At 39.3% G+C, this 15,933-nt stretch overlaps 1 protein-coding gene across 1 annotated transcript in view; it reads right to left on the bottom strand.

Annotated features, from left to right (window-relative positions):
• The window catches only part of LOC131689268 (voltage-gated potassium channel subunit beta-2), a 1,724,569-nt gene that overhangs the window by 1,158,313 nt on the left and 550,323 nt on the right, over nt 1-15,933 (bottom strand). Inside the window, exon 1 of the mRNA XM_058974245.1 lies at nt 13,109-14,596. The gene's annotated coding sequence lies outside the window, so the exon portion shown is untranslated. Of the gene's footprint in view, nt 1-13,108 lie in introns of the transcript that reaches the window.

Below are 15,933 nucleotides of genomic sequence, written 5' to 3'. Positions count from 1 at the left end.
ACTCCTCCTGTTGCTTCATCCACTAACATTTCCTCTTCAACATCTTTCCCTGACACTGTTTCATTGAGTATTTCTATTTCAGTTCGAACTTCTTCCAACGCCAGTGAAATATCCACTTCTAGTGGTTTTGGATCCGATAACCCCTCTTCCGGCAACTTCAGTGCAGGAAAGTGTTTCTGAAAAATGCCATTGGCTTGTTTCCCCAATTTTATGATCTCAGTCAAGAACTTGTGAGCTCCTGACGACTTTGAGAGTAAGAAAATTCGCACGCGGTAATGAATCAAACGTGTCTTTAATTTTGACCGTTGGCGGACATCAGCTTTGGGATTATCCAACACACCACCAATGACCATCAAAGCTGGACCGATTATAGCAAGCTCTTCCCTTACCCCTCTTCTACTAGGTGACACACTAAAAGCTTCTGTAGCCCTCTCAATTTTCATTTTATCTTTCAACTTTCGTCTTTTAATACTTTCGTGCTCGCCCGTTGCAAACGGAACGTTACGAATCGCAAGCTCGTGCTCGACCTCCTGAATGGAGAGGTGGGACACATCTAAATTTCTGTAAAGCGTTTGTAAATCCATTGTGCTTCTCTCGCTCTTATTTATATACGAAAATTAGTATCAATGAACTAATCAATTTTCTAGGGTGAAACCAAAATCACGCAATATCAAAATAAATTCGCTTTTATAAAACAATTCACCGTTTAGATATATTCGTCGAATCAAGACCCGTTAATCAATATAATTTTAATCAATCCGAAAATCTCCCGCTATTTGATGTAATCACTGCAAAACTTGTTCGCTTTCGTAAGCGTACGCGCACTAGTAGAATGATTTCTAGTAAATCGATCCCTATTTAATTTTAAGCGGTAGTATGCTTCGTGTTACTATTTTAGCACTTCTCTCAGTTCCCTGCTAGAGCTTTTCACCACGTGCCCTAACTCCTTATACACTCCAGAAATCTCCACTTGTCCGTTCGCTTGAAATCTTGACCAGAAGCTGATTTTAGTTGGGCGCTATTTGTTACTTCTGGACGACACCAGATGGGTGCCGCTTAACGACCTCGATCCCTGGTCAAAGCCACGGGGATCTAGTGAGGGTGGGCTCTACAACAGCCTCTTTTAGGGCGACTAGCTCGGCCGTGAGTGGCGTTCTCGCTCTCAGGGTCGGCTTTTACAGGGATGAACCGATCAAGAGATCAATAATCGCGGACAAAATTCAATTGGACAGATTTTTATTAATTAAACTAACTTACAATGGATGTGTGTCGTGTGTGGTGTGCCGGCCGGCGGGTGACGGGATGCTGATGCTGCTGCTTCTGCTGGCGATTAGACGGACGATGCTGATGCTGCCGACGTGTTTGTAGGTGACGCCGATGCAGTCACGGTTTCTGCTCTCGAGATTGGCTGTCCGAATGCGGACGCCGATACTGCTGACGCTTCGGCGGACGATGCTGGCGATGATGACTGCTGCCCGTGCGGGGTGTTTTGCTGGTCTCAAACGATGCACCGGCAAGGTGCTTGCGAATGATGACGATTTCTCCGATCGTTCTTGCCACGTGCGGGGACCTGCGGGTAGCGCACTGTGTGCTATATGCAAACGCTCCAACGATACCTCTGCGGACAGGCGGGTGGAATCGTAGCGTCTCTGTTCGTGGGTATTGGGAAGCCTCATCCACGGTCATTTAACCGCTTGCACGTGGTTACAGCGGTATACTGCGGCTTCGTTGTCGCTAAAAACTGCGGGTCCTGGTAATAAAATAAAGCGAATTTCGGGGAAGGCGATATTAGAGGGCTACTGGGTCTTTATTCGTCAGCTAAATTCGAGGAATTCAATCGTTAACCACGTATGGTTTTCGCTTGCGTTCATACCTGATTCGGGGTACCTATAGGCACAAACTATTCTCTTCTCGGGATCACTATTGAACACTTAAACTTTATCGTGTGGTTTACTTGACGTCTCAAATGTGAAAGAACTTTTACTTTCCCTCGACCCAGTAGCTTAACCTCTTTTCTCTTTTCCTCTCTTTTGATTTCCCTTTTTTTATCCTCGCGACAATAATCTCTTTTGGTAGCAGCATCAGAGTAGTGTGCAGTGTGTGATGTGTATAACAAATTTTGTTCTGGTAATCTAATTTTAATCTGTCTTGGAGTGTATTTATATTATTTATATTATTTATTTTTAATCCTATGCTATGCTCTTTTTAACGTGTTTGTCTATTCAATATATTTATTTACATTTTTTTTAAATTTATTTGCTTAAATTCTAAGTACAGAAATAACAAGATTAATAAATAACTGTCAATTTGTACACGGTTATCATGAGAGTTATGCCGCAACGGTAACAGGGTTTAACTTCTGCCTTTCCACCCATTGATTTAGTTATAGTCTCCTGTAAGGCAGAGCTACTAGTCGTTGTATTCTTCTTAAGCTCGAGGAGCATCTCATTTTTTTGGGTACGCCTGACTCTTAACACGTTTTCCCCCAAATCTTTCAGCTCCGGGTCCTCTCTGACCTTTTTGAGCAGTGCTGCGTATGTAGTCTCGTCATTTGCTTTGACGAGCACGGCTTCTCCCTTAGTCGCCTTCTGACGAGCCGAGGGTTCTGATTTCCTCTTCTGCTCCCCTTTTCGCTCCTCCTTCCTTTTTTGCTGTTTCCCGCGTTTCTCCTTCCGACCTACAACGGTACTCCAGCTTTCACCCTGTAAGGTGGCGTCCTTTCCTTCGGCAGCAACAGCGTCCTCGAGCGTCTGCCTCTTTGACCCGCCTGGTCTTTCGTCTCCTGGCGAGGATCTTGTCCTCTTTGGAGTTATGGGAACTGGCGTGTTCTTCACTCCAATCTGCCTCTCCTTACCCTGTTTCGGAGGGGCTAGGAGGATAGTGGCCTTAGCCGACACCGATGCTCGCTCAGCTGAATCTGCCCTCTGCGTTGCCGTATCGTACTCTTTCACGGCAGACAGTAGCGCCTTCCGGATTTTGATGACCATCTCCTTAATGGCTTTGTGGACATTGTTTCTCGCGTCCACGAACTTGTGGAGCTCCTCCACCAAGTGCCTCGCTACCACTACCTTTGGCATTTGTGGGGTGTAGCTCATTCCGCTCTGCTCCGGCTGTTTTTGTTGCTGCTGTTGCTGTTGCTTCGGCTTCCCCTCCTCCTGCTCTTGCTGGATGACTTCAGCTACTACTGGTGGTGGTGACCTCACCAACCCACCTCTGGCAAACGGATTCACCGTGCATGCTCCATTTATATCGGTTGCTTGTTTTTTCTCCATTTTATTGGGTCCCAACTCCGGGCCGCTATCTCCACTCGCTGCACATAGTCGCCTCTCGCGATCCCATGATTATCTATGCTGCCAAAAAGCAGCAGTGAGGTCATGCAAGGGTTGACACTATCCTTCATGGGGAGTAGTGTTCAGAGCCGGATCGGCGTAAATCGGGAATGCCTCAACCGAACCTAGTACCAGCGATGCCACATGTTTTTTTGAAATGTCTGTAGAAGAATAACTAAAATGTCTGTAAAAGTCTGTAGATGGTTGTGTAAATCCTAGCTACACTAAAATTTTACTTTAAAAATAGATTGAAAGTAGAATTCTATTGTGAAGGAATCACTCGTATTCGAAAACAGTTATTCTAGTGCAATTTTACTAAACACTATTACCGTTTTAAAAGTCTATAGATCTCTGGCTACGTCTGTAGGAGACATCAAAAGTCTGTAAAATACAGACATGTCTGTAAATCTGGCATCGCTGCCTAGTACCACCAACCAAATGATGGCGAGTTTCGAACGTACCCGGAGACCTGCCAGGGTTTTGTTGGGACGGAGGCAGCCATGCTGTTAGCCCACTCGCCATTTCAAGTCGATGTCATCCTTCCTTACTCAGGGAGTAGAACAGCATGCCTGTCAGCCCAAAGTCGCCATCCTATTCGTTATCCGTGCTCTGTCCGTTGACGTTCGCTATGGCCAGTGTACCATAATCAGGATGTTACTGGCGTCGATCCTGATGTGCCGGTTGGCACTCCGGTTGGGCTAGAGTGCTTTTATTGCCTAGATCTTGGATTATTGGAATCTTAAGATCTTAGCAGAAGCGGCACAGACTCGCTTCGTCGAAGCTGCTTTCGGAGTTATGGCTTTTTTAGAGGTTTAGAAGAGCCCAATCTTAGCCCCACCATATCCTAGCAAAGCTCCCCAACTCGCAGTAGGGCTGTGGGGGGGGGGGGGTTTGTTAGGCCCCTAGGCCAGCGATGCCAGATTTACAGACATGTCTGTATTTTACAGACTTTTGATGTCTCCTACAGACGTAGCCAGAGATCTATAGACTTTTAAAACGGTAATAGTGTTTAGTAAAATTGCACTAGAATAACTGTTTTCGAATACGAGTGATTCCTTCACAATAGAATTCTACTTTCAATCTATTTTTAAAGTAAAATTTTAGTGTAGCTAGGATTTACACAACCATCTACAGACTTTTACAGACATTTTAGTTATTCTTCTACAGACATTTCAAAAAAACATGTGGCATCGCTGCCCTAGACTCCTGTCCTTCCTGTCCCTGCTGCCCCCTGTATATATGTATGTATGTATGTATGTATGTATGTATGTATGTATGTATGTATGTATGTATGTATGTATGTATGTATGTATGTATGTATGTATGTATGTATGTATGTATGTATGTATGTATGTGTGTGTATGTGCGGATTTGTTATCAAAATGTACACATCGGTTTCTCGGAGATGGCTGAACCGATTTTTACAAACTAAGATTCAAATGAAAGGTATAATATTCCCATAGGTTGCTATTGAATTTCATTTTCAACCGACATCTTGTTCCGGATTACGTGTTGAAGAGTTCCTGAATTACAGGGTGATACGTACGATCACGCAGCAAATCCCGATTCTAACGAATTCTGCGATGAATGTAAAAAGGTGATTTTTTTCCATAATGTAAACACAACTGTTGAATTTGTAGATCTAGGTCACAAACAGTCATTCAAAGTCTCTTTGGCCACACTGGCCACCATCGACGGATCCGAAAGCATCCAAATTCAGAATAACGGTTATATTGGTTTCTCGAAAATGGCTAGACCGATTTGATCAACTTAGTCTCAAATGAAAGGTGTTGCGTCCCCGGAAACTGATATTAAATTCCATCTCCATCCCACTTCCGGCTCCGGAGTTACGGGTTGTGGAGTGCGATCACATAGAAAACTCCGATTCAAACCGATACCGCGATGAATGTTATATTGTACGAACCAGCTATTAAATCATAGTTTAAAGAAATGAGAAAGGCACAATTGCACCTCTAGGTGGATTAAAACAGGTTTTTATTTATTGTTAGATCTATGAGGCATTATGTATAATATCATTTAAACTTGAACGGTGTCAACATACAGAATATGTATTGTAAAGGCATGTTTCGTAGGACATACTTTAGTTATATTGGTGCCGAATATGTATTTCAGGCGTGAATGTCGGACTGGGTCCTTCTTTTACTAAACAATATATTTGCTATATACATAACATAACTATAGTGCATTCCATTCATTGTTTTTTCCTGATACATAATATACTATCTTTTATTATTATAGTAACATTTTATTTCAGCAGCACGTGCACTATGTCGTTATCATCTTATTTCATGTATTATAGTCACTATATGTACTATATCCATTTTATTAAATATTTCAGCTTGTACAATATAAACATGCAGAATATAAGTGACCAAAGGTAGCGGTCCTTGGACTCGCTTTGATGTATGTGGATTTCAGTCGTTAAGGTTCTAGTTCTATTATCTATTATCTATTTATCTATCTATCTATATATATATAAAAGTCAATGTTTGTATGTATATGATTTATAGACTCCCAAACGGCTTAACCGATTGCTGTAAAAATTTGCACATAGTAGGCATTTGTTATGGAGCGTGTTTGTGTGCTATTAGTTGGGGATTATTTGTCCGCCAGATGGCGCTTCGGAACAAATGGTGTTTCCTCCTATTTCGTTGAAAGTCGCAGCAACGCGCGATGGGTATTAGCTAGTAACTTATATTTACTATATACATATTTTATATTAAATTTATAAAGTACATTTTATTTCTTCAAAGTATTTCATTACATTTTATTATTTCTAATTGAACTATATTCATTACATTCGTTATATGCATTTTTCCAAGACATGTATTTATATCATTATTTGGGCAGGGAGGGTGCATCAGGGCATCATACGAACTGTGTCATGGATTAGGGTACGTGGATCGCCTGTCTCTACTCAGAAAATAGTAATGTCTGCACTGACTTCCTAATTTTTTGGAATTATGTAGTTATTGTTGATATTCCTATCTGTCATGGCATGGTAAGTTTGACGCGCTCTTCTCACACAAACCATCAGGTAGTGCCTTAACAAGTAAATGTTGCTATTCAAACGTCTGGATTTTCTTGTTGGAGGGAGATTCTTTGTCCCTGTGGAGTGCGCATAAGAACTTCTGCTTATGGATCCAACCCTTTTTGGCCCTTCACTGCCGTTATACGCTTAAATGTCCCATGTCCTATGGGATTCCCTATATACATGGGTCAAGTATGCGTAGAACGGCAGTTCATACAGCGATAAATTGAAAGTCGTTTGCTAACAACATTTGGCTTTGCTGTTAAAAGCAACTGCAGCCACTGCCGTAGCCCTTGCACTGATGGTGGGTTCACTACATCATCATCACAATCTGACTTGGATGTCATTTATTAACCCTGTCATGCCCAACTTTCTTCTTGTGCAGGTAGGGTTTCAAAACAATTTTCCTTGAAAACGGTGAGGTCAAGAAAAACAAAAAGCCTTTTTCATAAAGATAGGTGCTTCCCTCGCAGTGTTAGAAGCTGCTCCACTTTTACCTTCCAATGCTCAATACAATTTTCCTAGAATATTTACCATGGTTCACTTTCGTGGAAACCGTAGCAAAAGCCAGCCTAAATTGATAAGTTTCATCAGTTTTCAATTATATTGCAACGTCATCAACTTGAACCACAGACTAACAGGCATAACCCTATGAGGGAATTCCCTCAAAAAACATTGATCCGACACTAGCTCCACCTTTTATGCACGGTCCCAAACACTCATTTACTAGTGGGTTACCCCTTCAGGTTTTGGAGCCATTTTTCACTAGTTGTCTATCCCCCATATGTTTGTTCATATGTCAGTGGCGCCATAATTTCAAATGTGGCCACAGTCCCAACTACAAATATATTTTAAATGACAGTTAAAGCGGGCGAAGTTTTGTTTTTAAGTGATATGTCTGTTAGTCTGTGCTTTAACTGCCCATGGCAGCACTGCTCCATCGGAACCCAATCAGACTAATTGCAATAACTTCAGTTCACGAGCTGATCCTTGTAACTGTTAATACTCAAATGAAAGGCAATAGTCACATTTATTAGCCTTACTTGTTTTGTGAGCAAATCTTACCTCAATCAAAAGCTATAACTAAAAACAATGCATTTTACGCAAGTTAATATTATTATTGAAGCCACGCATAAAATGGATTGAGCGGTTGCGAAGTTTAGTGCGCTATTTGTAATTTTCTTAATCCCGTGATTTTTTATGATTTGTGCGAAAAATTGTATAAATTTTTTTTGGACTGGTTGGTGGTGTTGCTCGATGTAGTGTGGTTTTGCTGGTTATTGGGGTGGATATTTGTTTTTCTAGTGTTCAGTTTAGTGTCAATACCAATTTTTGGACAGCCATCTTTTTGGCCTCAAAAGAGTGATAATATTCAGGTTGCGTAGTGAAGATTGGTGTAGTGGTAATGGTAATACCACACGAAGTTGACATAAAGCTAAGGTTTTCTTTGCACCAATACCACGATTAATGCATCGGACAACGGAGTGACGACTGTAGGATGCTGTTCAACCGGTGACAATTTGTGTGTGCTTGTAGGATTGCACAAAGGAAGTATTTTTGATAATTAATATTTATTTTCCATAACATGTGGTATACCTCAGGTGTGCCTCGCGGCCAATAATGTTAGGTCGAAAATTGTACACTTTGGCATCCTTTTGCATTTTTAATGTTGAGATTTAATTTGACCGTGTCGGCCGCCCGGGTGCTGGCGGAATCCAGCTTTGCTATAGATATGTCTGGGGTGGATTCCGGTTGTGCCCGATTGGTTGACCTGTTTTGGCTTCACTATTTGCGTGGCCGTTCTCGTGTTGTGTTTGTATGATTCCAAAAACCATTGTCTGTGTATTGGTATTACTATGAAGGAAGATGGGAGTATTTTAATCGTGTTTGTATAGGATTAAGCCCGATTCAGGCGATGCATTGGTTTCCGTCATCAGAGAGGAACGTAACTGTTCCGTCAGGATAGGTTAAATGCGTTTCTCGTGAGCCGTACGTCAATGTCTCCATTTAACTGCATGTAACCAATACTTTCCGTACCGGTGACGGAGGCCTGATGTATCGTGTGAATTGTTCTTTACACAACTGCGTTAGTATTTGACGTTTGAGTTGAGAGGTGGGCAGGTCGTTCACACGGAGAATGGGGGGGCAAACATGCTCTCTATTTCTGTTCATTGTGTAGGAATATGCTCTCAATTTGAGAGATGCTCTACCTATGTAGGTGTGTTGGTTTTTTACGTCGAGCTTTTTGTTTTATTTCTGAAATGCGAGGCGAGAAGAACAATGCCGTTCATCTTGTTTGTTCTGTCAGGATTATTAATATTTTTGAGGCATATGATTTGACTGTTTATTTCAATGTCTAAGTAAAGTTCTCCTTGTGTGATTCATTTTTTGGGGGTGATAAGTTAGCATCAGGGATGCCAGGTGCACAGATAAGTTTGTGTAACGCCGATTTTCGGTTTTGTGCTCAGAATGTTCAGTTTGCGCAAATCCCTGTTATTGTACACAGATTTGTCAAAAACACATGACCTTATTTGAGTGGAATGATGACTTCAATCATGTATAAGGTTTGAGAATTGACAATTCGCGAGAGGGATCGGGGACCGATTGGCAATTACCTTCAGTTATTTCAGCACGAAGAATAAGTGTTTTGCTGTCATATTCAATTCTATCACATGCCTCCATGCGAGTCTAGGTCTATTGACGACATTTGGTCCTTAGACCGGCGACGACAGGGTGCTATTGGCCTTCAGCCGATAGTGCCAGAACGAGAGGGTGCGTGCGAACGGATCTAGCCGAGAAGACAATAACGTAAAAATGAATAGTTGTTCGGAGGTCGACTCCACTGGGACTTTGGTTTGACTGGTATCGATGATCGCGGGTTAATTCGTACTGAAAATTCGCCGCGTCTGTTTTAATGAATCTAATTTCAAGTTCCGTTATTGGTAACAAGCCCGTGCATCAGGTTAACGATCCTTTGTATTTCCCTTCAATGTTCGATATAATCGTTCGTATACGTGTACTGCTGTTGTAAGCATGTTTGTCCGTTCTATGAGATTCCCTATATACATGGGACAGTTATGCGTGGAACGGTAGTGTATTTCACAAACAATCCGATAAGGAAAATAGGAAATACTTTCGTTGATTTATAACATCTCGAGCTATCATAACTCTTTGTCTGTATAACGGGTTTTCACTCGGTAGTTTGCAACCCAAAAATATATCGTAGAGAAGGAATAGCAAAATTAGTTTAAATAATATCGCAATGAATAGTGATTCGGCCCATTACGTAGATAAGATTACCTTTTCTTGGCAATACTCCCACGATCGCCTGTGTGGAGTTGAAATTGCTTTTGTTTAGAAGACATAGGATGCTCTCGGTAGCCGGCTACCCAGAGTTTAAAAAGAACCATAAACTAAACAAGATCTTCTTTTTCGAGCGATCGTGTTCTCGAAAACTAACTAAACTACTACCTTATAAACTATGCTTTACAGGTCACATCACTTGCTTGGAGCGAATCTTAGACCCTATTCCCTTCCAAACCACCAACTCCGCGACACCTATGGAAGAGTCTGATGAACCTTCTGTATAAGATTCCTCATGCTATTCAAATGATCGCCGGGTAAAATCAGCACCGACACGATAGAAACCATGAAAAAATTCATCGCGTGGTTGAATATTATTAAAAAATATAAGCAGTTTTCCTTATAGCCGGCTATCCGGAGTACAAGTTGCTTATTTTACTAATCGTATTAATACAACAAATGATGAATTTCCCAAATTCTCGGCAGCCGGCTGCCAATAGCAATTATTATATGCTAACGCTATTGGTACACTTACTAACAACTCTCCCCTTCCCGTGATACATGTGGAGATGCAGAGGATTCCTCGGTCTCTAGTAGCAACATGTATCGGACTAACATTCCTTCCTTTCCCAGAAGATCTGCATTCGGACATGGCCGGCGTCGGTATTGATCAGCATGCAGGGATCAGAATAGCTTGTACAATGTGGCTCATCATGTTATTCCCAAGCATGTTGTTCCAATGAACATTTTGCAACCTAATTTGGTTCCGGTCAATAACGGAGTAGTAACTACGGGCGATCTCTTATGCTTATGCTTAAGCTTATTGAAACCACGCATAAAATGCTATCATTTAATTATTTTTGTTTTACTGTATACTGTTCTGCCCAAGTTTTTCATTTCGAACGGTTACAATCCAGCGTACCAAGTATTCATGAATAAGCCCACTATTCTGCGATTCAAAATTGCCTTTCTCTGGCATTTCAATATAGTATTAGCTCCTCTTCAAAGGCTTCGAAATACATAACAAACGAAAGCGTATTCGAACTGATCATTCGTATAAACTGGTTCCGTAAAACAATCGTTGGATGGCCGTAAAGTTTCCTCCTACGCAAGTCTGTTTGTAATATCTAGCATGAGATCCCTAGTGAGATTCTCTTCATTGCACTCCTGACTCAGAGCGGCCGTAGTATGTGCTTCAGACAATAACTTCCGGTGCTTTTTTAGATCTTAGAATTCGTCGTCCATCCCGAACCCATAAAATTTCTCAGAATTGTTATTACATAGAAAATTTTAGCATATTTGAACAAAAAATGTCTTATTTGTTGTGTTCGGTCCGTTCGGGAGGTGGACCAGTGGAGGCAGGAACGAATTCAGTAGATGCAGGAACCACTTGGGGAGAACACTTTCTGTGGGGAGTTCTTTTAATAATAAGTTAAAAAAAACACTTCAAACTTAGTTTGATCGTTGTGTTCGGTCCGTTCGGGAGGTGGACCAGTGGAGGCAGGAACGAATTCAGTAGATGCAGGAACCACTTGGGGAGAACACTTTCTGTGGGGAGTTCTTTTAATAATAAGTTAAAAAACACTTCAAACTTAGTTTGATCGCGCACTGGAATAAGAGACTGACGTCTCAAATCCAGCTGTTTTTATTTACCTTTCTGATAAAGTAGGTACGCCAAAAGAGCGTAAGGTATAGTGAAGTACTAAATTATACCCATTTTTGTGTACACAACATTATTGAATTCAATAATACTATGTTTATTGCTTCAAACGGTAAAATTAATGGAATGAGCATTTATTTTCATTGAAACAATAATTAACTTTCAATCTCAATAAATATTTCCAGTTTGAATAATTTAGAATCATTGCAATAAAATATTTTTAGCAAAAAGAACGATGTTTTTTACTGAAATGATTTTATTGAATTCAATAAATAAATGTATTTTCTCTCTTTTTTTCACTGAATAAAATCCATATCATTAAAAACGATTATTTTATTGCATGATTGCAAAAAATGTAACATAACTATAATAACAACTACCGGTGCGAAAACAGATTACTATTTTGGCAACCTATTGACCAACGACCGGTGCGAAAACGGGTGTCTAAATAAAATATTATCGTTTAGCGTAATCAAAATACACAAGCATTTTCTTACGCACCGGTGCTGATAGTCTTATTGCGAGCAAAGAGAGACATATTTATCCAGAAGAAAGCTGACGAGAGGATTGAAAATTACGAAGTATGCGCAAGAGGAGCATGACGTATTTTTGTCTTCTTCCGGTAACATGATGCTGCCATTTGCATTACTGTGTTCTCATCGGCAATACACGGCAATGACAAAGAGAATAGGGAAAGAGACGAATAGTGTGAAGCCAAAAATACCTTATTGAGCAGACCAATCGTGCAATGTAAATAAACATTACTCATGCCTGAGTTAGAGGAGATAAGTATTGTACATCTATCAAAAAAGAAATTTGAGTTTTCGTCAGAATTTAGTTCAATCGTGATTGTAAGGTACATACTAGAGTATATGTATGAGTAAAAACAAGCTTTAGAATTATTTCATCTCTTTGTTTCGGAATGCACATCTTTTGATAAACAAAACCAACGATCGACGTACGGTTTGTTTTCAAAATATAATAGGAGTCATTTAAAGTGCTGCCTGTGGAAGCGGTTGCCAAAATTCTAGTGTTAAAATCATCATAAAGGGAGTGTTGCCGTTTTGACTGATTTTCACTCTTTGTCTCTTTCCCTATTCTCTTTGTGCAATGTAAAAAATCGTACAATGAGGTTAATTCTAGACAAACATATGATTACGGCCTAAAAGCCAACTGTCAAAATCCACTTTGAATGAAAATTCCACACAAACCGTTACTAGTCTAACACAGTTCACAACAGTTTATGAAAGAGAAAACTTTTCTCTTTCATTTACTATCAACATCTGTGATTTGTGTGTAACGGTTTGTCCGGAATTTCCATTCAAAGTGGATTTTGACAGTTGGCTTTTAGGCCGTAATCATATGTTTGTCGAGAATTGAAAATTCACTGTTTATGCCATTTAATAGTCTGATGTATTTATATTTTTAAAACAATTTTGGAATCCTCGATGTAGCTTAAACAAAGTAATATTAGAATTATTTAAGATCCAAGTGGTTAATACTACTTGATAACATTTTTCTTGTTGCTAATTATTATAAAATGTCTTAACTCTGTAGTGTGAACATGGTATAAAACGTTATTTCGCTATTTTGCTAATAACGGTGCATACTATCGTGAACGTTATAGAGTTGTATTGTTAGTCGCTAGCCACTCCAAGGATTGAAAGAGCTTCTCTAACATTATATTTAGTAGTCAGACAGTTCAGCCAAATCTGACTATTTCAAATTCAATCAAATGCTTACAGAACAATAATGGATGCTTACCTTTTTTGGAAACGTTTGTATTAGTCGCTGTTCTGCAGCACATGAAAAAGCCAAAAACAAAAATTTATTTGCTTCAGATGATTATGTGGTCCTTAGAAAATAAATGTGACATTTTAGCCTGGTGGGGCTTATTATACCATCCTACCCAACTACTTCACTCACCATGCATATAGAATTCGGCAGACCTACTTTGTTGAAAATGAAGTAATTCAAATTATCAACACGATTACCTAATCAATCCTGAAATACCAAAAGTTTAGTTATTGAACTGAGAATTTGACAATTTCAAAAGCTGATTTTCAGTGAAGTAAATCTGTAAAATGGGTTAAATCCAAATTGCTGAGCTTTAAAAATCTTGGATTGCTAAAACGTTCAGTTCAACGAAATTTTGCTGAAATTTTGCGACGTCATGCGAAAATTGAGAAAGTTTCAAATCCCGGTGACAAAATAATTAATTACAATTAATTACTTCCTATAGTCTGCAATCTGTCTGATAATCAATTGACAGATATAACTTAATAAATTGAACCTGACACTTGATACAGACAGTGAATCTTCAGGAGGCACCTCGACAAAATTCGGTGTAAACCGTAACTCAAAATTTCCTGGACCAATCGTACTGAATTTTGCAGTTTTTTTCTTCACATTATTGCCCAGGTAACTACAAAAGCTTTTTGCAAAATGCTTAATATTATTATTTATTCAATAGAATTTTCATCGTTTTTAGCAATAATCGGACTTTGGCTTCAAAGTGCTACGAAAAGTTCGAAAATTTACCAATAAATAAAAGCTCCATTAGTTACTTGTTAAAAACAGCTATGCAAATCTATCAACGATTGGTCCAGCAGATTTTGAGTTGTGGTGTACACCGCAAAACAAGTTTTAGACGTGGCACCTGACTGAATAGACAAATAATCTTTGTATCGAAAAAAATTAAGGAATTCATTTTTTTGCCGATAATACCTTTCACAACCCCCCTTAAGTTCCGACACGATTTGGGCGATTCTTCCGCATTCTACTTTTTGTGTCATTTTTTCCAAGTCATCTGTCCAGTCTCAACTTTCCCAACTTCTTTCATTCCCTGTGCATTTCTGTTCTATCACTAAGAATTAAACCACAGACTAACAGACATAACACTATGAGGGAATCCCCTAAAAAACATTGATCCGGCAATTTTCCCAGAACACTAGCTCCACCTTTTATTCACAGTCCCAAACACTCATTTACTGGTGGGTTACCCCTCAGGTTTGTGAACAATTTTTCACTAGTGGTCTATCCCCCATATGCTTGTTCATATGTCAGTGGCGCCATAATTTCAAATGTGGCCACAGTCCCAACTACAAATATATTTAAAATGACCGTTAAAGCGGACGAAGCTTTGTTTTTGAGTGTTATGTCTGTTAGTCTGTGATTAAACGATAATTTGTTCTACAATGGAAATGTTAATCGTCCAAGATTTGTTGAAAAATTATAAATAGTGAAACAATATAAGCAAGCTTCGATATTATTTAAATAACGATCAAAATAAGAATATTTGTAGCAGATTGTTTGCCGTCATATTTAAAAGTGTTACTTAGATTGTATGGCTTGGCTTTATTAACAATCTTTTATTTAATTATAGTTTGAACTCTTTCGAAAGCAGTAAGGATGTAAGTAAACTTCCACTTCCTTTTTGTGTTCTTTGTGAGAAAATATAACGAAAAAAGGGTACAAATTGTGATTATATATTCTTTTCTTTTCCTCTTGTTATACTAAATAAAAAATTGTGGTCAACTTAAACAGCTTCACTCATTGTGATAGCCATAAGTAAACTAACAAACGAAATCAATTTTTATTTAATGCATCTCTGCATCCAATTATAAAATTTCGTTCTACGGTTTGTTTCAAAATGATTCGACTTCTACTAACCTGCAATATAACTCTTCGACGTGGCGTTTTGAAATGAGCGTGTAGCACCTTATAGATAGGACGATAAAGAATATCAAAAAAGTAGCATTTAAAACTCGATTACACCTGTTTTTCATACAGGATAAAACTTGCTTACTTGCCCTCATATGGTTTGTGTGCAACGTTGGCCATAATATTGCACATAAAGGTCGAAAAGTTGATTCAAATTATTGAGATGTATGCAAGAGGAACATGGCGGCCTTTTACACTGTTTTCATTTGGCTTCAGGATGCAGCCATTTCTGCAATGACAGGTACTAACGTCTTAGACCGGACTAAACTCAGGCCTAAAATCAAAGATAATACCCTGTGGCGGTACCAACTTGCTTCAAGCTTACCGCTATAACTTTGCTAAACATATTGTAAGGCTAAGTCATTCAATTTTAACAAAAAGTAAAAATTCCTGTTAAATTCACATTATGGACTACTGTGCACCGGAGTCTCATCGAAGGCAATGAACATCATGAAGAGCTTCGTGAACGACATCAGCGCATTGCTAACGAAGCTTCTCGTCTGGCCCGTTACAAAAAACGGTATCGGAAAGTACTAAGGCGGTTACCAAGTATACCAGCACGAAATAAATTTCCATCCACACCACGCCACCATCTGCCCTTTTCAGTGCCACTAAAGCAAATTCTGGTAAAGTATTGAATTGAAATGTGTAGATATTTTTATATGTACCGTCATTGAAGGTTTACTTTACGCCACGGGGGCTACTTTACGCCAAAATTAAAGAATGATACTTGAGCTTCTAGTTCAAATTTAACGTTATATTTTGACAAAAGCAAAACATATTCGCTGCTTCAACAAATATAAAAATTGGATATAAGTTTGAGAAAATGCTTGCAAGTAATCGTAGTAATCGTAAAATATACGCAA

This window comes from Topomyia yanbarensis, chromosome 3 (genome assembly GCF_030247195.1).
Source record: "Topomyia yanbarensis strain Yona2022 chromosome 3, ASM3024719v1, whole genome shotgun sequence".
NCBI classification, from domain to species: Eukaryota; Metazoa; Arthropoda; class Insecta; order Diptera; family Culicidae; genus Topomyia; species Topomyia yanbarensis.
The sequence above is the reverse complement of the archived record's forward strand: the minus strand, read 5'-3'. Positions and strand labels throughout refer to the sequence as shown.